At 44.3% G+C, this 21,849-nt stretch overlaps 2 long non-coding RNA genes across 2 annotated transcripts; both read left to right on the top strand.

Moving 5' to 3' along the window:
* Positions 1–2,814: 2,814 nt before the first annotated feature.
* LOC117186636 lies at positions 2,815–3,481 on the top strand. Its single transcript, XR_004471617.1, has 2 exons — positions 2,815–2,981; positions 3,042–3,481. It is a non-coding gene; the product is annotated as an uncharacterized LOC117186636 (long non-coding RNA).
* A 4,787-nt stretch (positions 3,482–8,268) lies between these two features.
* On the top strand, positions 8,269–8,935 carry LOC117186638. Its single transcript, XR_004471618.1, has 2 exons — positions 8,269–8,435; positions 8,496–8,935. It is a non-coding gene; the product is annotated as an uncharacterized LOC117186638 (long non-coding RNA).
* The last annotated feature ends 12,914 nt before the right edge of the window (positions 8,936–21,849 follow it).

Below are 21,849 nucleotides of genomic sequence, written 5' to 3'. Positions count from 1 at the left end.
GAAGTCTCACACCCGTATCCCAGTTAAGGCCCCGCAGAGCAAAGAGTAAAGAGTTTTTCTGTACTGATTCTATACGGTCCTGGTGTACTTTGTACGAACTAGCGAGGTATAGAGAGTCTTTGTTATATAGGGGTCGTCAAATTCTTTTGACCACCTCTTTATAAACCAAAGTACGCCCATGGCCATATTTACCATTGTCGACATGTGTTCAGAATACTTTAGCTTGGCGTCTAATATAACACCAAGACCATCCACCACGGTAATTCTCTCAAGAGAACCACCACATAGGGCCAATTCCGGAATAACGTAGGTTGCGGCATTTAGTTGTAAGCCCGGCTTAGTCAGAGAGCGGATGGAAAAACTGCAGATCTTCTTTGACTGAGCGGACACGGCATTGAGAATGGAGACCTCAGGTCTCAGAACGTGGGACACTGCTGGTAGTCCCCAGTGTCACATGGAGAATGGAGGCTACCGCCGGAAGTCTGCACTTGAACGGCCAGTTGCGGCGTGTGAGAGACACTCGGGGGCTCGAGCTGATCGTTCAGTTCGGCAAGGCATTACGTGTAGACCGTTTAGCAGTCATCGTACATCCTTTGGACATCAGCTACCACCCTTTGGATCCGCTTCCGCCATCGCCACCGAACAGGCCTAGAACTCCGCGTCCACCTTTGCCCACAGGCTTTGGAGTTGATCTCGATGGACTTGGGAGAGCGAGCAGGTTGGAGTGCTAGCATCTGGAGCGTCGAGCTTCTGGTCGAAGCGGGTCAGTCTGCTTGCAGCGAAGGCAAACTTAGACCGTGTGAAAATGGCTGCCGATTGGTCCAAATATACCCTCGAAATGCGAGGTAGCGCGTTGCTTAACGTTCCATTAAGTTCAAGCGCGGCATCGAAAACTATCCCAACAAATACAAAGCAAGCAACCGGTGGAGAAGCGAAAAAACGAAAAGAATGCACTGCATGTATGTATGTATGGCTGTAAGTGCTATTTACCGAGGCTTCGAGATTCAAACAACGGGTAAAACGGTATATAACCATTTTATAGTGATACATGTATGTGTATCAATAACTATGAAGGCATGAGTGAATATATATATGTATGCATATGTTAAAGTATATGCTAATTGAAAATGTATACGTAGCCATAAACATATGTACATAAATATGTGCGGGGGATTCAAGTTCAAGATTATTAAGAAATAGCTACTGGATCACTTGGGTGTAACGTGTAGGTAGCGCGCCGGTTAAAACGGCGGTGGGAGCGTAACTAACTTATCTTAAGCGTTACGCTGCGGTGAACGCCGTGTGGATTGTGGATCTTCCGACCGCACCGCCAAACTCGCGACATCGAGTTGGGACCGGACCGCACGGAGTTGGCACAGTGCGCGGCAATTATCTACTGATGCCCTGAACAAAAAATATTCCGAAAATATCGACGTTCTGCCATGTTTAGCTCAGTCACTGGATCTCAAACTCATCGAAATCTTATGGCCGAAGGTCAAAGGAATTCTACCAACTGCAAATCCGTCAACATGAACTAAGTTTTGGCAAGTGGTTTAAGAATTATTCAAATTATTGGCTCAAATCCTATTAAAACGTTGGCAGGATCTTACTGACCCATGCCAGGCTGGGGTAAAGCAGCTCATACAGAACATATAAAATAGGTTTTAATTTGAGTTTATTTTTTTGATTTTGTTCGAAAGCAACACTATTTCAATGAACAGCAGATATCTTGGGTAATTGTGGAAAGCCATGAAAAATAGAAGATGAATGTAAATGTAACAAAATTTCATCAGGTTTATAATTTCTTCCTAAATTTTAGCTTTGTAAAAAGGTATAACTTGTTCAATTTTGAATACCTGAAATGTCTCAAAAGGAGTATGTATTTTGAGTCGAAATTTTTTTTCTTCTAATTTTTTTTCTGCCATATTGAGTCAGTCAATTTTTATATCCAGTACTCTTAGAGTATAGGGGTATATTAGATAAGTGGTGAAAATGGATATGTGAAACGTCCAGAAACCGTTTCCGACCCCATAATGTATATATATTCTTGATCAGCATCAAAAGCCAAGTCGATAGAGCCATATCTGTCTGTCGTCCCTATGAGCGCCTAGTGCTCAGAGACTATAAGAGCTAGAGCAACGACATTTTGTATCCAGACTTCTGTGACATGTCACTGTTACAGGTATATTTCAAAACTTCGCCCCGCCCACTTCCGCCCCCAAAAAGGTCGAAAATCTGTGGCATCCACAATTTCAAAGATACGAGAAAACGCAGAATCGTAGAGAATGATTATATCTTCTAGACTGCAGAATCTGATGAAAAAAATGTCATTCTCTTCGCTCTGTCTCTCTCTAACACACAGGTTTCATGGTCGGCTTTGCCTATTGCTAAAAGTGAGTTCCTAGATCTCAGAGACTATAAAAGCTAGAGCAACCAAATTTTTGATCCACACTCCTGTGATATCGGACCTTGACGAGCTAGTTTCAAAATTTCAACACACCCCCTTCCGCCCCCGCAAAGGACGAAAATCTGGGGCATCCACAAATCTCAGAGACTATTAAGGCTAGAGCAACCAAATTTGGTATCCACACTCCTGTTAGATGTCATTAAACAACGTATATCTCAAAATTTCGGCGTCTGCCGGAGTTAGTATCGGGTATAAATGTAGAGTTGCGGTCGCCACAGCACCTCACTACGATCCCTTCCGTTTTTTTTTTTTAATTTCCGAATCGAGGAATGTAGACAGAGAGTTACTTTTACAATATTTTTTAATATTTTATTATTCTTCTTATTATATATAACACTTATATAAGTTATATAACTGTTATTCCGCAGAACATCAATTTGCAAAGTACCCAGCTAGCACAATAGCAGCATCGAGTATAGCCGCTTCAATGAGTGGGCTAAAATGGCATCTTCGCACAGGCCATAATCTTCCCTTTTTATTAGGTCTACTTACGGACTTAACCAGCATCGAACAAGTTTGTATAAGAAAGATTGAAGTCCAAGGCATTGACTAAATTTTATTTTTATATGAATAGGTTCAACTGCAAGAGTGTATGTTGCATATGGAGAACATTTTTGAAGAGCACAGTCGCAACCTGCAGCCGTTTTTTGTTGACATTCAACCTCCTAACTCTGCAAAAATGTACTGCCAGAGACGTAATCAGACTCATCCAAACCAGCAATATCATCAGCAGCGCCCGCAACGCATGAGGCAAATGCCAATACCCTCCCTAACATTTACTACTGCTGACACCAACGCTGATCAAAATTGCTTTAAGGCTACCCTACCCTATCGGACGCAAACATTTAAGATTCTAGGGCAGGCTAAAAATGAGTTACAAGACATAAAATTTTGAGAAAAGTATTTTTTGAGCTAGTATACTAAATATTAGTATTTAAATATATATTAGTTTCCTCCAAGTCTTTGTAAATTAAATTACACATAAAAAAGAAGAATACATAATAATTAACATTATTACATTTTTTTTTTAAGTCTCCTTATACAAAACGGAATTTTCTTTATATTGCCTCTATACTTCGATTTTTGTTGTTTAACTAGCCGGCCCTGCCTCGTTTTGCTGTGGCGCTCATTGTGGTTGCACGGATAAGAAATGAGGACAACTCAGTTGATTGTTTCTTGATGGAGAATATAAAGAGTTTTGACCTGATCTCCGACTATGGCAATTGATTCTCCGCTAATACGGCTACTACGGCTAGTATTAAAAAAAATAAAATAGAAAATCCATTTTTTTCGGGAGTGTTTTCGTATAAACCTTCTCCTGGATAATTTAAACAGCTGAAAACCAAATTTGAGACAGATCGGCTCAGTCATTCTCAATTTATGAAATCCCGTAAATTTTTTACTCCATTTATATATATATACCGATTTATTAGTATGGGTAATTATGTAACGGATTACATTTAATACAACGTATTGGTACAATAAATTATAATAAAATGCGCTGAACCGGACCGACTGTAAAAAAATTGTTAAAAAATAGTTTTCTCTATACTACATATGCAGACACCAGAAGACCTGATCAAACTTTTCTCTGTACCAGATGAAAAAAACCAACATATTGGCAGTATTGGCTGTAAATGCGCAAAATTACAAGGACAATTGTCTTCCGACGCTTAAAAAATTTGTTGATAGGTATTATGCGAATGATAATAGCTTCTGCTCATTATGCCAGAGCAACTCTGAAGCCTCTTGGCCACTTTTTTTTTGCTTGTTTTGGGTTCAGATCCTCCCATATATATGGGAATACCTTTGTTGGTTTTTCGGCAAATTCTTGGCGGAATTTCCAAATATCCGTATTCACAGGAAAAGCCGTATGTTTTATTGACGTGTAGACTAACCACATATAATCGCACAACTCGAAGCCGTTGGATAAACCTTTCTTTTCTAAGTGTTTTCCTTGACTGTTTTCATAACGTAGCATTTCTCATACCATGCGTCCGTTTTCAACGTTACACTGTTTATTTCTAACATTCTCGCAACATTGTGGGTTTTTTCAACATTTCTATGTTTATTTCAAACATTGTCGCAACTTTGTCACATCTGAAGAAGACTGAAGACCACTATCCTTGATCTGCTTCCAACTCATTTGTTAAGCACTTAACAAAGCATTGAGTTCGTGCCTAAGCTGCAAAACCTGCAAATGTGCCTCAGTTAAGGCCAGTTAAAAAGTTTTGGGCAAATTCGAAAACAAATATTTACAGAAAGGGATATAAGCCAAAAAACATCGACTGCTTAATATTAAAAATCACGGTACCCGAAAATATAAGGAAGGCTTATCGCTATGGTCATGATTATTTTTTGTAAAAATAGCTTCTAGTCTAGTAAAAAACATGAAAAATTTAAGTTGGTCAGACTTACTTTAACCGGACAGACATTTTTTCTTTATGGACGTTGACATGCAATGACTGCATCTTAAAAGAGGCGATGCAATTACTGCACCGTCAGCCCTCCTCCCGTCTAACCGACCGAGGGGCGCTGCCGCATTACGCGCGGTGCGTAGCCGAACCAAACGCGAACATGCAGGAAAGATAGTTGTAAGACTAATATTCGAGAATAATAAGCACTACACTTATTAAGTAACTAAGCATGCATTTAAAATACAAATACAAATACCACTACAATTTCTAATTTCTAATTGTGTGAGTAACTTAGGTAGAGGGAATTATAATCCGAGCATAAGACCCTAAACGGTTCATGCAAGGAATAATTCGATCTACAAAGTGGAAGGAACAACGGTATAACATTTTTAGTTAGTCTAATAGGAATCGTGAAGTTTATGCGGCCCAACAGATCAGGGCTGTCTATGTAACCCCTGATCAAGTTGTGCACAAAAATCACACCAAGCATTTTCGTACGGCTAACTAAGGATGGGAGGTTTACTTATAGCAGTCTACTAGAGTAAGATGGAAGTCTCACACCCGTATCCCAGTTAAGGCCCCGCAGAGCAAAGAGTAAAGAGTTTTTCTGTACTGATTCTATACGGTCCTGGTGTACTTTGTACGAACTAGCGAGGTATAGAGAGTCTTTGTTATATAGGGGTCGTCAAATTCTTTTGACCACCTCTTTATAAACCAAAGTACGCCCATGGCCATATTTACCATTGTCGACATGTGTTCAGAATACTTTAGCTTGGCGTCTAATATAACACCAAGACCATCCACCACGGTAATTCTCTCAAGAGAACCACCACATAGGGCCAATTCCGGAATAACGTAGGTTGCGGCATTTAGTTGTAAGCCCGGCTTAGTCAGAGAGCGGATGGAAAAACTGCAGATCTTCTTTGACTGAGCGGACACGGCATTGAGAATGGAGACCTCAGGTCTCAGAACGTGGGACACTGCTGGTAGTCCCCAGTGTCACATGGAGAATGGAGGCTACCGCCGGAAGTCTGCACTTGAACGGCCAGTTGCGGCGTGTGAGAGACACTCGGGGGCTCGAGCTGATCGTTCAGTTCGGCAAGGCATTACGTGTAGACCGTTTAGCAGTCATCGTACATCCTTTGGACATCAGCTACCACCCTTTGGATCCGCTTCCGCCATCGCCACCGAACAGGCCTAGAACTCCGCGTCCACCTTTGCCCACAGGCTTTGGAGTTGATCTCGATGGACTTGGGAGAGCGAGCAGGTTGGAGTGCTAGCATCTGGAGCGTCGAGCTTCTGGTCTAAGCGGGTCAGTCTGCTTGCAGCGAAGGCAAACTTAGACCGTGTGAAAATGGCTGCCGATTGGTCCAAATATACCCTCGAAATGCGAGGTAGCGCGTTGCTTAACGTTCCATTAAGTTCAAGCGCGGCATCGAAAACTATCCCAACAAATACAAAGCAAGCAACCGGTGGAGAAGCGAAAAAACGAAAAGAATGCACTGCATGTATGTATGTATGGCTGTAAGTGCTATTTACCGAGGCTTCGGTTAACGAACCACCCTTTTGACGAGATTCAAACAACGGGTAAAACGGTATATAACCATTTTATAGTGATACATGTAAGTGTATCAATAACTATGAAGGCATGAGTGAATATATATATGTATGCATATGTTAAAGTATATGCTAATTGAAAATGTATACGTAGCCATAAACATATGTACATAAATATGTGCGGGGGATTCAAGTTCAAGATTATTAAGAAATAGCTACTGGATTACTTGGGTGTAACGTGTAGGTAGCGCGCCGGTTAAAACGGCGGTGGGAGCGTAACTAACTTATCTTAAGCGTTACGCTGCGGTGAACGCCGTGTGGATTGTGGATCTTCCGAGCGCACCGCCAAACTCGCGACATCGAGTTGGGACCGGACCGCACGGAGCTGGCACAGTGCGCGGCAATTATCTACTGATGCCCTGAACAAAAAATATTCCGAAAATATCGACGTTCTGCCATGTTTAGCTCAGTCACTGGATCTCAAACTCATCGAAATCTTATGGCCGAAGGTCAAAGGAATTCTACCAACTGCAAATCCGTCAACATGAACTAAGTTTTGGCAAGTGGTTTAAGAATTATTCAAATTATTGGCTCAAATCCTATTAAAACGTTGGCAGGATCTTACTGACCCATGCCAGGCTGGGGTAAAGCAGCTCATACAGAACATATAAAATAGGTTTTAATTTGAGTTTATTTTTTTGATTTTGTTCGAAAGCAACACTATTTCAATGAACAGCAGATATCTTGGGTAATTGTGGAAAGCCATGAAAAATAGAAGATGAATGTAAATGTAACAAAATTTCATCAGGTTTATAATTTCTTCCTAAATTTTAGCTTTGTAAAAAGGTATAACTTGTTCAATTTTGAATACCTGAAATGTCTCAAAAGGAGTATGTATTTTGAGTCGAAATTTTTTTTCTTCTAATTTTTTTTCTGCCATATTGAGTCAGTCAATTTTTATATCCAGTACTCTTAGAGTATAGGGGTATATTAGATAAGTGGTGAAAGTGGATATGTGAAACGTCCAGAAACCGTTTCCGACCCCATAATGTATATATATTCTTGATCAGCATCAAAAGCCAAGTCGATAGAGCCATATCTGTCTGTCGTCCCTATGAGCGCCTAGTGCTCAGAGACTATAAGAGCTAGAGCAACGACATTTTGTATCCAGACTTCTGTGACATGTCACTGTTACAGGTATATTTCAAAACTTCGCCCCGCCCACTTCCGCCCCAAAAAGGTCGAAAATCTGTGGCATCCACAATTTCAAAGATACGAGAAAACGCAGAATCGTAGAGAATGATTATATCTTCTAGACTGCAGAATCTGATGAAAAAAATGTCATTCTCTTCGCTCTGTCTCTCTCTAACACACAGGTTTCATGGTCGGCTTTGCCTATTGCTAAAAGTGAGTTCCTAGATCTCAGAGACTATAAAAGCTAGAGCAACCAAATTTTTGATCCACACTCCTGTGATATCGGACCTTGACGAGCTAGTTTCAAAATTTCAACACACCCCTTCCGCCCCCGCAAAGGACGAAAATCTGGGGCATCCACAAATCTCAGAGACTATTAAGGCTAGAGCAACCAAATTTGGTATCCACACTCCTGTTAGATGTCATTAAACAACGTATATCTCAAAATTTCGGCGTCTGCCGGAGTTAGTATCGGGTATAAATGTAGAGTTGCGGTCGCCACAGCACCTCACAACGATCCCTTCCGTTTTTTTTTTTTAATTTCCGAATCGAGGAATGTAGACAGAGAGTTACTTTTACAATATTTTTTAATATTTTATTATTCTTCTTATTATATATAACACTTATATAAGTTATATAACTGTTATTCCGCAGAACATCAATTTGCAAAGTACCCAGCTAGCACAATAGCAGCATCGAGTATAGCCGCTTCAATGAGTGGGCTAAAATGGCATCTTCGCACAGGCCATAATCTTCCCTTTTTATTAGGTCTACTTACGGACTTAACCAGCATCGAACAAGTTTGTATAAGAAAGATTGAAGTCCAAGGCATTGACTAAATTTTATTTTTATATGAATAGGTTCAACTGCAAGAGTGTATGTTGCATATGGAGAACATTTTTGAAGAGCACAGTCGCAACCTGCAGCCGTTTTTTGTTGACATTCAACCTCCTAACTCTGCAAAAATGTACTGCCAGAGACGTAATCAGACTCATCCAAACCAGCAATATCATCAGCAGCGCCCGCAACGCATGAGGCAAATGCCAATACCCTCCCTAACATTTACTACTGCTGACACCAACGCTGATCAAAATTGCTTTAAGGCTACCCTACCCTATCGGACGCAAACATTTAAGATTCTAGGGCAGGCTAAAAATGAGTTACAAGACATAAAATTTTGAGAAAAGTATTTTTTGAGCTAGTATACTAAATATTAGTATTTAAATATATATTAGTTTCCTCCAAGTCTTTGTAAATTAAATTACACATAAAAAAGAAGAATACATAATAATTAACATTATTACATTTTTTTTTTAAGTCTCCTTATACAAAACGGAATTTTCTTTATATTGCCTCTATACTTCGATTTTTGTTGTTTAACTAGCCGGCCCTGCCTCGTTTTGCTGTGGCGCTCATTGTGGTTGCACGGATAAGAAATGAGGACAACTCAGTTAATTGTTTCTTGATGGAGAATATAAAGAGTTTTGACCTGATCTCCGACTATGGCAATTGATTCTCCGCTAATACGGCTACTACGGCTAGTATTAAAAAAAATAAAATAGAAAATCCATGGATAATTTAAACAGCTGAAAACCAAATTTGAGACAGATTGGCTCAGTCATTCTCAATTTATGAAATCCCGTAAATTTTTTACTCCATTTAGATATATATACCGATTAATTAGTATGGGTAATTATGTAATGAATTACATTTAATACAACGTTTTGGTACAATAAATTATAATAAAATGCGCTGAACCGGACCGACTGTAAAAAAATTGTTAAAAAATAGTTTTCTCTATACTACATATGCAGACACCAGAAGACCTGATCAAACTTTTCTCTGTACCAGATGAAAAAAACCAACATATTGGCAGTATTGGCTGTAAATGCGCAAAATTACAAGGACAATTGTCTTCCGACGCTTAAAAAATTTTTTGATAGGTATTATGCGAATGATAATAGCTTCTGCTCATTATGCCAGAACAACTCTGAAGCCTCTTGGCCACTTTTTTTTTTTGCTTGTTTTGGGTTCAGATCCTCCCATATATATGGGAATACCTTTGTTGGTTTTTCGGCAAATTCTTGGCGGAATTTCCAAATATCCGTATTCACAGGAAAAGCCGTATGTTTTATTGAAGTGTAGACTAACCACATATAATCGCACAACTCGAAGCCGTTGGATAAACCTTTCTTTTCTAAGTGCTTTCCTTGACTGTTTTCACAACGTAGCATTTCTCATACCATGCGTCCGTTTTTTCAACGTTACACTGTTTATTTCTAACATTCTCGCAACATTGTGGGTTTTTTCAACATTTCTATGTTTATTTCAAACATTGTCGCAACTTTGTCACATCTGAAGAAGACTGAAGCCACTATCCTTGATCTGCTTCCAACTCATTTGTTAAGCACTTAACAAAGCATTGAGTTCGTGCCTAAGCTGCAAAACCTGCAAATGTGCCTCAGTTAAGGCCAGTTAAAAAGTTTTGGGCAAATTCGAAAACAAATATTTACAGAAAGGGATATAAGCCAAAAAACATCGACTGCTTAATATTAAAAATCAAGGTACCCGAAAATATAAGGAAGGCTTATCGCTATGGTCATGATTATTTTTTGTAAAAATAGCTTCTAGTCTAGTAAAAAACATGAAAAATTTAAGTTGGTCAGACTTACTTTTACCGGACAGACATTTTTTCTTTATGGACGTTGACATGCAATGACTGCATCTTAAAAGAGGCGATGCAATTACTGCACCGTCAGCCCTCCTCCCGTCTAACCGACCGAGGGGCGCTGCCGCATTACGCGCGGTGCGTAGCCGAACCAAACGCGAACATGCAGGAAAGATAGTTGTAAGACTAATATTCGAGGAAAATTAGCACTACACTTATTAAGCAACTAAGCATGCATTTAAAATACAAATACAAATACCACTACAATTTCTAATTTCTAATTGTGTGAGTAACTTAGGTAGAGGGAATTATAATCCGAGCATAAGACCCTAAACGGTTCATGCAAGGAATAATTCGATCTACAAAGTGGAAGGAACAACGGTATAACATTTTTAGTTAGTCTAATAGGAATCGTGAAGTTTATGCGGCCCAACAGATCAGGGCTGTCTATGTAACCCCTGATCAAGTTGTGCACAAAAATCACACCAAGCATTTTCGTACGGCTAACTAAGGATGGGAGGTTTACTTATAGCAGTCTACTAGAGTAAGATGGAGCGGAGGACCCCGCAAATCAGCCAGGCCAAGCCCAGCAAGCCAAGCGGGTGAAGACCCACCTCACGAACCGGTCGTTCGCTGAGGTGGCGAGGGGCAAGACCCTGATCGGTGTCCTGGACAGGGGCGCCGAGGACGGCCATGTCCCTCGCGATAAGTGGCACCTGGTGGAGAACGAGCTCCAGGACCGGTTCCTACTGGAACTGGAGGAGAACGGCGGACCACCGTCAAAGTGTGAGGACGCAGGGTGGCATCAAGGCAAGGTGAAAGCCATCGCCTGCCAAGACGCTCGCTCTGCGGCCCTCTACATGAAGGCGGTGGCGGCCCTAAAAGAGGTCTATCCAGGGGCGAAACTGGAGGCCGTGAAGTGGGAAGATGTCCCTAGTCGCCCGAGAGCCAGAGCGTGGGTCTCGGCTAAGCCTGCAGAGCCCGAGAAGATCCTCAGGTTACTGCAGGTCTGCAACCCCCACCTTCCTACAGCCGATTGGAAGGTGGCAAAGGTGGAGGATATCCAAGGGCAGAGGCGCCAGATTATCCTCGTCCTAAATGAGGAATCCATTGATCTCCACGCAAAGTCGGACGGTGTAGTGGATTATGGCTACAAGAAGGTCACCATATCCACTTACAAGTCCGATCGCAAGGGCAGGCAAGCGGAGGTCGAGCCAGACCCGGAGCTGCCGGAGATCCCGAAAGAGGGGGCCTCGTGCGAGGAAGACAACCCGGCGTCGGATGCGGCGTCCATGATGTCGGACGACATCTTGGACGACTACGCGTTCGACGAGAGCGACCTAGCCAGAGGTCTCAGCCACATCGTTGTCGGGGAGGAGCCGGAGTCCCCTGACAGCGATCTAGAAGCAACAATGGTGGAGGCGAGCCTCAGGAATGTCGTTGACGCTCCTGCAGATAAACCTCCACCATTGTAAGGCAGCATGCGCTGCTCTACTGCTCCACCTGGCCAAGGGTGGAGCCGACGGAAACAGGGTCTCCGGTCTGAGGACTTCTGACTACAAGCTATATGTAGTTGAAACCGCAGGTAAAATTCGTACCTGCATTCTTGCAAAAAGAGAGTTGCGCTCCCAAATTTCAGCAATGAAGACCACACCGCAGTGAGCCTCGAAGGCCAGGAGCGCTCACTGAGGATCTGCTCCGCATACATGGGGCATGAAAAACCAGACCCCCCTCCACACGCGCCTCTCCGGGCTCTAATCGCAGACTGCTCGGCCAAGGACATCGGCCTAATTGTGGGGTGCGATGACAATGCACATCACTGTCAGTGGGGAAGCACTGACACAAACGAAAGGGGTGAGTAGCTTTTCAGTTACTTACTGACCACTCAGATGGTCTTATTAAACCGGGGTAGTGATCCCACCTTTATCATTAAAAACCGCAAGGAGGTCCTGGACCTCACGCTTGCCTCTCATGAGATACAGCGTAACATTGTATCCTGGAGGGTCCTGGAAGAGCACTCCTTCTCGGACCACAGGTACGTGGAAACTGTTTTCTCCTTCTCAGTACCGAAGCCAGTCCGATTCCGGAACATCAGGCGGACAAACTGGACTCGGTACTCTGATTACCTCTGTCGCGTTCTCCCTGAGCCCCCATCTGAGGAGGAGTTCTCCACGGAGCCCACGCCTCGTCTTCTTAAGATCTTTACCGACGCCTGCAATAAGGCGCTCGACAAAGCATGCCCCTCTGGCAAGAACAGAGGCCGGAAGAAACCTGAATGGTGGAATCCGAAACTGTGTGAACTCCGGAAAGCCTCCCGGAGACTCTTCAATAAAGCTAAGGCTGAAAACGTTGAGCAAAACTAGGCCGAATACAAGGCCAGTCTGTCAACCTACACCCGTATCCCAGTTAAGGCCCCGCAGAGCAAAGAGTAAAGAGTTTTTCTGTACTGATTCTATACGGTCCTGGTGTACTTTGTACGAACTAGCGAGGTATAGAGAGTCTTTGTTATATAGGGGTCGTCAAATTCTTTTGACCACCTCTTTATAAACCAAAGTACGCCCATGGCCATATTTACCATTGTCGACATGTGTTCAGAATACTTTAGCTTGGCGTCTAATATAACACCAAGATCATCCACCACGGTAATTCTCTCAAGAGAACCACCACATAGGGCCAATTCCGGAATAACGTAGGTTGCGGCATTTAGTTGTAAGCCCGGCTTAGTCAGAGAGCGGATGGAAAAACTGCAGATCTTCTTTGACTGAGCGGACACGGCATTGAGAATGGAGACCTCAGGTCTCAGAACGTGGGACACTGCTGGTAGTCCCCAGTGTCACATGGAGAATGGAGGCTACCGCCGGAAGTCTGCACTTGAACGGCCAGTTGCGGCGTGTGAGAGACACTCGGGGGCTCGAGCTGATCGTTCAGTTCGGCAAGGCATTACGTGTAGACCGTGTAGCAGTCATCGTACATCCCTTGGACATCAGCTACCACCCTTTGGATCCGCTTCCGCCATCGCCACCGAACAGGCCTAGAACTCCGCGTCCACCTTTGCCCACAGGCTTTGGAGTTGATCTCGATGGACTTGGGAGCAGGTTGGAGTGCTAGCATCTGGAGCGTCGAGCTTCTGGTCGAAGCGGGTCAGTCTGCTTGCAGCGAAGGCAAACTTAGACCGTGTGAAAATGGCTGCCGATTGGTCCATAGTGCTCGGAACCGTAAGAGGGACTGCCGAGGGGAGCAACAAGACATCGAAAGCATATTCTCAACCCATAAAATACGAACTGTATAAACGTAACAATATTATGGAAATTGTAAAATGTGGCCGGAATGTGCAGATATAAATACTACGATCAATAAATGTTTAACCAAGAGCGAAAATTGTGGACGAACAATAATATTGAGGCACGAGGTACTAATGTATAGAGTCGGTTGCAGACGGCAGTTCAAAAAAATATACCCTCGAAATGCGAGGTAGCGCGTTGCTTAACGTTCCATTAAGTTCAAGCGCGGCATCGAAAACTATCCCAACAAATACAAAGCAAGCAACCGGTGGAGAAGCGAAAAAACGAAAAGAATGCACTGCATTTATGTATGTATGGCTGTAAGTGCTATTTACCGAGGCTTCGGTTAACGAACCACCCTTTTGACGAGATTCAAACAACGGGTAAAACGGAATATAACCATTTTATAGTGATATATGTATGTGTATCAATAACTATGAAGGCATGAGTGAATATATATATGTATGCATATGTTCAAGTATATGCTAATTGAAAATGTATACGTAGCCATAAACATATGTACATAAATATGTGCGGGGATTCAAGTTCAAGATTATTAAGAAATAGCTACTGGATCACTTGGGTGTAACGTGTAGGTAGCGCGCCGGTTAAAACGGCGGTGGGAGCGTAACTAACTGTTGTGAAATCCTCGATACGAGATTTCAATGTTGAGCAGAAATGCTCTGGGGAATCTTTGCGTGTAATAATGTACTACACGATATAGACAATTCGAGATTTATTCATTTGGACTTCAATCAACTTAAACTTTAATCTTAATCGCGTATAGAGTATGTATGTATGTAATGGGTAATACGGGCTTAAGCGCGGCCGGCTGCAACTGCTAATTGTCGTTGTGATTTCGTCGACACGCAAACGAAGACTCTTCATGGTGATCGGAGACGAGGTTACGCCGCCCTAGCATGAAACGACGCCGTTCTCCGAGTGGGCAATCGCAGTTAGAGCGCTCTCACTCTCTTTGTAGTTTAACCCTTAGAAAACCGTCCATGCCGCCCCCAATACTGGGACCAGTATTAGAAACCAAAGGATGTCACATGTGAATGCTCTGTGAATAAATAAAGTGTTCGTTATGGTACATGTATGGTCGAATGGAGCTAGCAACGGTGGTAGGATTATTCTGAGGTCTGTGGCAACGGTAGCCGACATAGTTTAGAGACCGATCGTTTGTATACGCCTGATGCTGTTTTAACAGTTGCGACTCTGACTAAACTGTCAGCTCCAGGGTGAACTTCTATTATCCTTCCCAGTTTTCACTCGTTGGGTGGCAGTCGGTCATCCTTGACAATTACTAGATCGCTGACTTGTAGATTGTCGGTTTCATGTCGCCACTTTGGACGGGCTTGAAGATGTGATAGCCAATCCGAACTCCAACGTTTCCAAAATTGCCGGATCATTTTCTGTCCTTCCAGAAATTGGACTGTGAGTGGAACATCCCTTGTCGTTACATCCGGCGGAGCTAATAATGAATCTCCAATAAGAAAATGTGCCGGGGTGAGGACAGCTAGGTCCTCCGGCTCCGCGCTTAGGGGACATAATGGCCTGGAATTTAAACAGGCTTCAATTTGTGTTAGCACGGTAGCAAGTTGTTCGTAGGTCATTTTATATCCTGGAAAGGCTCGATAGAGATGTGTTTTGACAGACTTTACATTTGCCTCCCAAAGGCCTCCGAAATTAGGACTATGCGGTGGATTAAAATGCCATTGGACGTTTCGGGCCGCTAAAGCAGGTATTACAGTTGTGGGTAGCTCTCATTTCAAATGTATTTGCAAGGTTTGAAGAGCCCGGTCGGCACCAATGAAGTTCGTGCCGCAGTCGCTATACATGTGTTCACAGTAGCCCCGACGCGCGATGAAACGTTGTAGGGCCATGAGAAAGTGTTCGGTGGTTAAGCCCGTGACCGCTTCAAGATGAATTGCCTTTGTAGCCAAACAGATGAAAACTGCGATATACGCCTTGTAGTTTGTGTGTCCACGGAATCTGGATGCTTGAATTTCGAACGCGCCTGTATAGTCCACTCCGGTGGCGATGAATGCACGAGTTGGCGGATTGACTCTATGTAGGGGAAGATCGGCCATCAATTGTGCTGCTGGTTTCGGTCGGTGACGAAAACATCGGACGCATTGTCGAAGAATGCGTTTGACAGTTTGTTTTCCGTTGACTATCCAGAATTTGTGTCGAATAGTGGCCAGCGTTAATTCGGTGCCGCCGTGGAGTGCGAGACGGTGGGCGTTACGCACGACGAGATCGGTAAAATGATGATGATTGGGAATGATCATTGGTTGTCGCTGGCTTATGGGAAGGTGCATTGCATTTCGCAGTCGACCTCTGACTCGTAGAATTTGTTGGTCATCTAGAAATGGGGATAATTGACACAGCTTGTGTGTGCCCGATAGTGCCTTGTTTCCCTTCAACCTCAATATTTCTGTCGCGTAGACCTCCTGTTGAATGCTGCGAACGAGATTAATTAAAGCGTTGTCGAGCTCCTGCACACTCAGTGGTCCAGACAGTTTGGCTCCCCTTTGGCTTGAATGTTATGTATAAACCGTAGAACATATGCCATGACTGATATTAGTCTGTCGTATGAGGACGAGTTTTGGATGAAGGCTTCTGGAGCCTCCGAGACTTGCACAGCATTTTGGAACAAAACTGATGGTTTCTCCTCGATTATAGTCCTGTCGATGTCCTGACTGGGAACTCCGTTTGCCGGCCATTGGCTTTCCGGCTGCTGTAGCCATGATGGTCCAGACCACCATAATGGATGTACTGCTAACTCTTGTGGTGATAGGCCACGAGTTGCGCAGTCCGCTGGGTTTACCGCAGTAGGTACATGTCTCCACTGAGTTGATGTACTATGCTCCAAAATCACAAAGGTTTGCCATCGGTGGGGATCTCCATTTATCCAAAACAAAACGATAGTAGCATCTGACCAATAGAAGGTTGCCATAGGTGGTCCTGCAGTGCGAAGTTGGTCCCGGATCCATTTTGCCAGTTTAACTGCCAGCAGCGCACCCGAAAGTTCGACTCGTGGAATTGTGATCGGTTTCGTGGGTGTGACTCGACTGCGTGCAGCTAGCAAATGAGTTTGAATCATTCCGTTTGGTAGCTCTGCACGAATATATGCACATGCTGCATACGCCAGTGATGATCCATCGCAGAAAACATGTAGCTGTAATGACGCAAGCTCGTGGATGTTGAAGCGCAGCCATCGTGGTACTTGAATTTGCTCGACATATGGCAAGTTCTGTATGAATCCCTGCCATCTATCAAGCAGTTCGGTTGGCAGCGGTTCATCCCAGTCCAGTTGTGCTAGGCTGCCATCGTTGCGTTTGATGCGGGCCATCCATGAGTCCTTGAGTATCGCCTTCGCGGTCATGACACAGGGCGTGATGAAACCTAATGGGTCGTACAGTCGGGCGACTGTGGAAAGTAAAGAACGTTTAGTATGTGCGTGACTGATTTCAAAATTTATCTTGAACCCAAAATAGTCTTGATGTGGATGCCAATAGAGGCCTAAGGTTTTAACGGGATCTTGGTACTCAAACTCTAATAATGTCTTATGAGATAAATGGTCTGGAGGTATGTCTTGTAGCAGAGAAGCGTCATTCGCAGACCACTTTCGAAGCTCCATTCCTGCTGATCGTAAGGCTCCGATCAATTGATTTTGAATTTCTAATGCTCCTTCGCAAGTGGAAGCTCCGCTTTGTACGTCATCAACGTATATTTCGTGTCGAAGTACCCTTTCCGCGAGTGGGTATCGGTCGCGTTCATCCTGCGCCAGTTGATGTATGACGCGAATGGCTGTGTAAGGAGCTGAAGCGGTTCCAAACGTAACTGTGTTGAGATAATACTCAGCTACTTGGTTGTGTTCGTCATGCCAAAAGATGCGTTGATATTGCGAATCCTCTGCATTCATGTCTATATGCATCTATACATCTTCTGAATGTCGGCAGCAAAAACAAAACGATGGAAACGCCAATTCAGGACCACGCCGGCTAGATCGTTTTGGAGCGCTGGTCCGGTGCATAGGACGTCATTGAGCGATTTTCCGTTTGACATGGGGGGACATGGGGACATCCAGTTTATGTCAATCCGTTGTGATTTGTAGAACCTGGGATCGGCGAGTTCTATTCCGTTCAAATGAGGACATTGCTGCAATTTGATGGATTTTGAAGGTAATTGCGATGTAAGCGTTTTAAGTATAAACGCAGTATCAATGGTAGTACAAAACTGCGAAGTACAAGAACTTAATGACAATTCTGTAGTGTAGGTACACCTGTTCTTGGAGGTGGTCCCAACTCCAGCAATTTCTGCCGAAATTGGATGCCGCTTGAGGTTGAGAGCCTGCACTGTGTGCTCTGTAATGAGGGTTCCTTCCGAGCCTGAATCCACTAACGCACGTACCACAGCTGATTGGCCAGTGTGGGGGTTGTGGATTGTGACCAGGGCAGTGGCCAGAAGGACAGTGCTGGGTCCGTGATGCGTTGCCGTAGCGGAGACTAGTTGCGCAGAGTGTGTTCTCACAGACGAGTCGGTCGCTGCAGACTGTGGATGACCACCGGAACTAGTGTTGGGAACAACTGGGAGAGGCTGTGCAGTGCTCTGAGTAGGAAGTGGGGTCCTAGCGTAGAGTTGCGTAGGTGTAGCCCTGCCAGATGAGTCGCTCGTTGTATACTGCCAGGAGTTACCGGAACGAGCGCTATGGGAGGCTACGTGAGGCTGTGTTGCCACCTGAGCAGGAGTTGGGAAGTGCAGCAGTGTATGGTGTCTTTGACCACACTGCGTGCAGTTCCTTTTACTGGTACATTTTGAAAGTGCATGGGAACGGCTCAGACAGTTGAGGCATGCCTTTGCATGATCGACGATGGCTTTCCTTGCAAAGCAGTCCTTGGACAAAAGGTCCGGGCAATGCCGAAGATTGTGACTGTCGCTACAGTAAGGGCAGCGAGTGTGTTCGGCAACCGCAGTCTTGGCGTGGAAACTGTTGCCCTTGTATGTTACGTTGCCAACTGACTTCTTCGGGTGCCTTTGATTGGCAGGCTGCGGCACAGGTGTCCGCGTCGTGGAGTGGCCTCGATTTTCGAACACATCGATGCTGACGAGACGGTCGTTGAGAAATGATTGTAGCTGAGAAAATGTGGCAAGTTCGGCCGAGCTACCGAGATGGAGCTCCCAAGCTTGCAGTGTCGTGCTTGGCAGTCTGGAAGTGAGATGATGAGCCATCCAATGCTGAACATCTAGATTCTTGAAAGCATTGAGACAAACCGTCGCAACATTAAGCATATGTTTTATATCAGCAGACTGCTCCTTTGTCAACTGTGGCAAGTCATACAAACCGTTCATATGGTACATAAACTGCAGCCGGTTGTTGTCGTATCGCTTGAGGACGAGACTCCAAGCTGTTGCATAGTTATTTCCCGCAAGCGCCATCTGCTGAATATCCTCGTCGCGATCCGAGGGAAGAGCTTGCTTCAGGAAATGAAACCTTTGGACGTCGGACAGTTTCTGGTTGTTATGGATGAGTTGAACAAATGCATCGTGAAATGCCGGCCAATCCACAAACTTTCCTGTAAATGTCGGTACAGGTAGCTTGGGCAATTGCACTGATGATACAGATGGATTTGCTGGCTCCGGATTCTGCTGTACCGGTGGTGCTCTTGGACATACATTTTCGTAGGCCTCTGATATGATGCTGAATGCCGTTGTATAGTCTTCATCAAAGCGAAAGGCCACTTCGCTGGACACATAACTATGCGTACTTGGACATCGAAGTATTAGCAAACGTTGATGATTTTGCTCAAATTCACCTAAGAACCGTTGCAAAGTTTGTAAGCGCGTTTGAAAATAAGCTTTTGTTTTCCGATCTGCGCCATCCTTTCTGAAATTACGCACCGTTTGATTAACCCTCGCAATGAGATTTGTCTGAATAACACTGAGATTGTCGATCTCCACCTGAGGATCGGCTTCGAGGTCGTGGGACTCGGCTGTTGACATGTTGCTGTTATATGTGTATGTACCTTTCTCACCCTTAGTTGCACTCTCTTTGACCTTGTACAAAATACCCACAACGAAACACTTACTCTGGAAACACTTACTTAAGAGAACTTGCGAGTCGTTGTTGTTGGTGTTGTCCGAACGGAGAGCAGAAACTGTGCTACTGTGAGCGTTGAGTTGAGGCCTTGTGTCTAGAGATGATGTGCAGCAACAGAACGCTCGTTGGTTTCTTGGTCTCTGCTTTGCACGAGAGAGAGGCTGCTGTCTAACCGTCGGCTTGTGTTGTTGTTGTGTGCTACTGTCCAGGCGCAGAGCTATCGTCTGATCTTCTTTGTCCCTGCTTCGTGCGAGAGATAGCGGCTGTTGGATAAACCGTTGGTTTGCGTTGTGTTTGCCGTTTACAGTTGCAGCCGGTAAAATATGATTTTATTTGTACATTTAACTGAACGCGGAACGAGGTAGAATCATATGCGTATAGTACGAATTAAACGCGGTTCCCCTCATGGGCCACCAAAAATGTTGTGAAATCCTCCATACGAGATTTCAATGTTGAGCAGAAATGCTCTGGGGAATCTTTGCGTTTAATAATGTACTACACGATATAGACAATTCGAGATTTATTCATTTGGACTTCAATCAACTTAAACTTTAATCTTAATCGCGTATAGAGTATGTATGTATGTAATGGGTAATACGGGTTTAAGCGCGGCCGGCTGCAACTGCTAATTGTCGTTGTGATTTCGTTGACACGCAAACGAAGACTCTTCATGGTGATCGGAAACGAGGTTACGCCGCCCGAGCATGAAACGACGCCGTTCTCCGAGTGGGCAATCGCAGTTAGAGCGCTTTCACTCTCTTTGTAGTTTAACCCTTAGAAAACCGTCCACTAATTTATCTTAAGCGTTACGCTGCGGTGAACGCCGTGTGGATTGTGGATCTTCCGAGCGCACCGCCAAACTCGCAACATCGAGTTGGGACCGGACCGCACGGAGTTGGCACAGTGCGCGGCAATTATCTACTGATGCCCTGAACAAAAAATATTCCGAAAATATCGACGTTCTGCCATGTTTAGCTCAGTCACTGGATCTTAAACTCATCGAAATCTTATGGCCGAAGGTCAAAGGAATTCTACCAACTGCAAATCCGTCAACATGAACTTAGTTTTGGCAAGTGGCTTAAGAATTATTCAAATTATTGGCTCAAATCCTATTGAAACGTTGGCAGGATCTTACTGACCCATGCCAGGCTGGGGTAAAGCAGCTCATACAGAACATATAAAATAGGTTTTAATTTGAGTTTATTTTTTTGATTTTGTTCGAAAGCAACACTATTTCAATGAACAGCAGATATCTTGGGTAATTGTGTAAAGCCATGAAAAATAGAAGATGAATGTAAATGTAGTCGAAATTTTTTTTCTTCTAATTTGTTTTCTGCCATATTGAGTCAGTCAATTTTTATATCCAGTACTCTTAGAGTATAGGGTATATTATGTGACGGCGCTTCGGCCGGGGTATGCTCGTTGCGCCGGGTTCCACAGAAATTTGTTTGATCTCTGGGTGTGGTAGCTGAAAGAGAGTCTCGTGGTTCAAGAATAAGGCGGGCTAGAGATAGAGTTATTTTTATTGTTCTTAAAGGTACAAAGTTTGGTAGTTGCGCGGGTGTTTTTCTGCTGGCTCTTCCTTCGGGGTCGTCCTTCGGGTTGGCCGCACGTGGCGGATGGTTGCGGGCGGGTCCTGGTAGTCTTCTGGTCGGTGTCGGTTGAGGTCGCGGAGGTCTAATGAGCTCCGAGGGAAGAATGTCGCGGAGGGTGAATGCGCTCCGAGGAGAAATAATGTTGCGGAGGGTTAATCCGCTCCGCGGAGGAATAATGTTGCGGAGGGTTAATGCGCTCCGAGGAGAAATAAGGTTGCGTAGGGATAATGCGCTCCGAGGAGAAATAATGTTGCGGAGGGTGAATGCGCTCCGAGGAGAAATAATGTTGCGGAGGGTTAATGCTCTCCGAGGAGAAATAATGTTGCGGAGGGTGAATGCGCTCCGAGGAGAAATAATGTTGCGGAGGGTGAATGCGCTCCGAGGAGAAATAATGTTGCGGAGGGTGAATGCGCTCCGAGGAGAAATAATGTTGCGGAGGGTGAATGCGCTCCGAGTAGAAATAATGTTGCGGAGGGTGAATGCGCCCTGAGGAGAAATGATGTTGCGGAGGGTGAATGCGCTCCGAGGAGAAATAATGTTGCGGAGGGTGAATGCGCTCCGAGG

The sequence above is a fragment of the Drosophila miranda genome, chromosome XR (genome assembly GCF_003369915.1).
Source record: "Drosophila miranda strain MSH22 chromosome XR, D.miranda_PacBio2.1, whole genome shotgun sequence".
Taxonomy (NCBI): domain Eukaryota; kingdom Metazoa; phylum Arthropoda; class Insecta; order Diptera; family Drosophilidae; genus Drosophila; species Drosophila miranda.
Note: the sequence above shows the minus strand (reverse complement) of the source record. Positions and strands in the feature narration are given on the sequence as shown.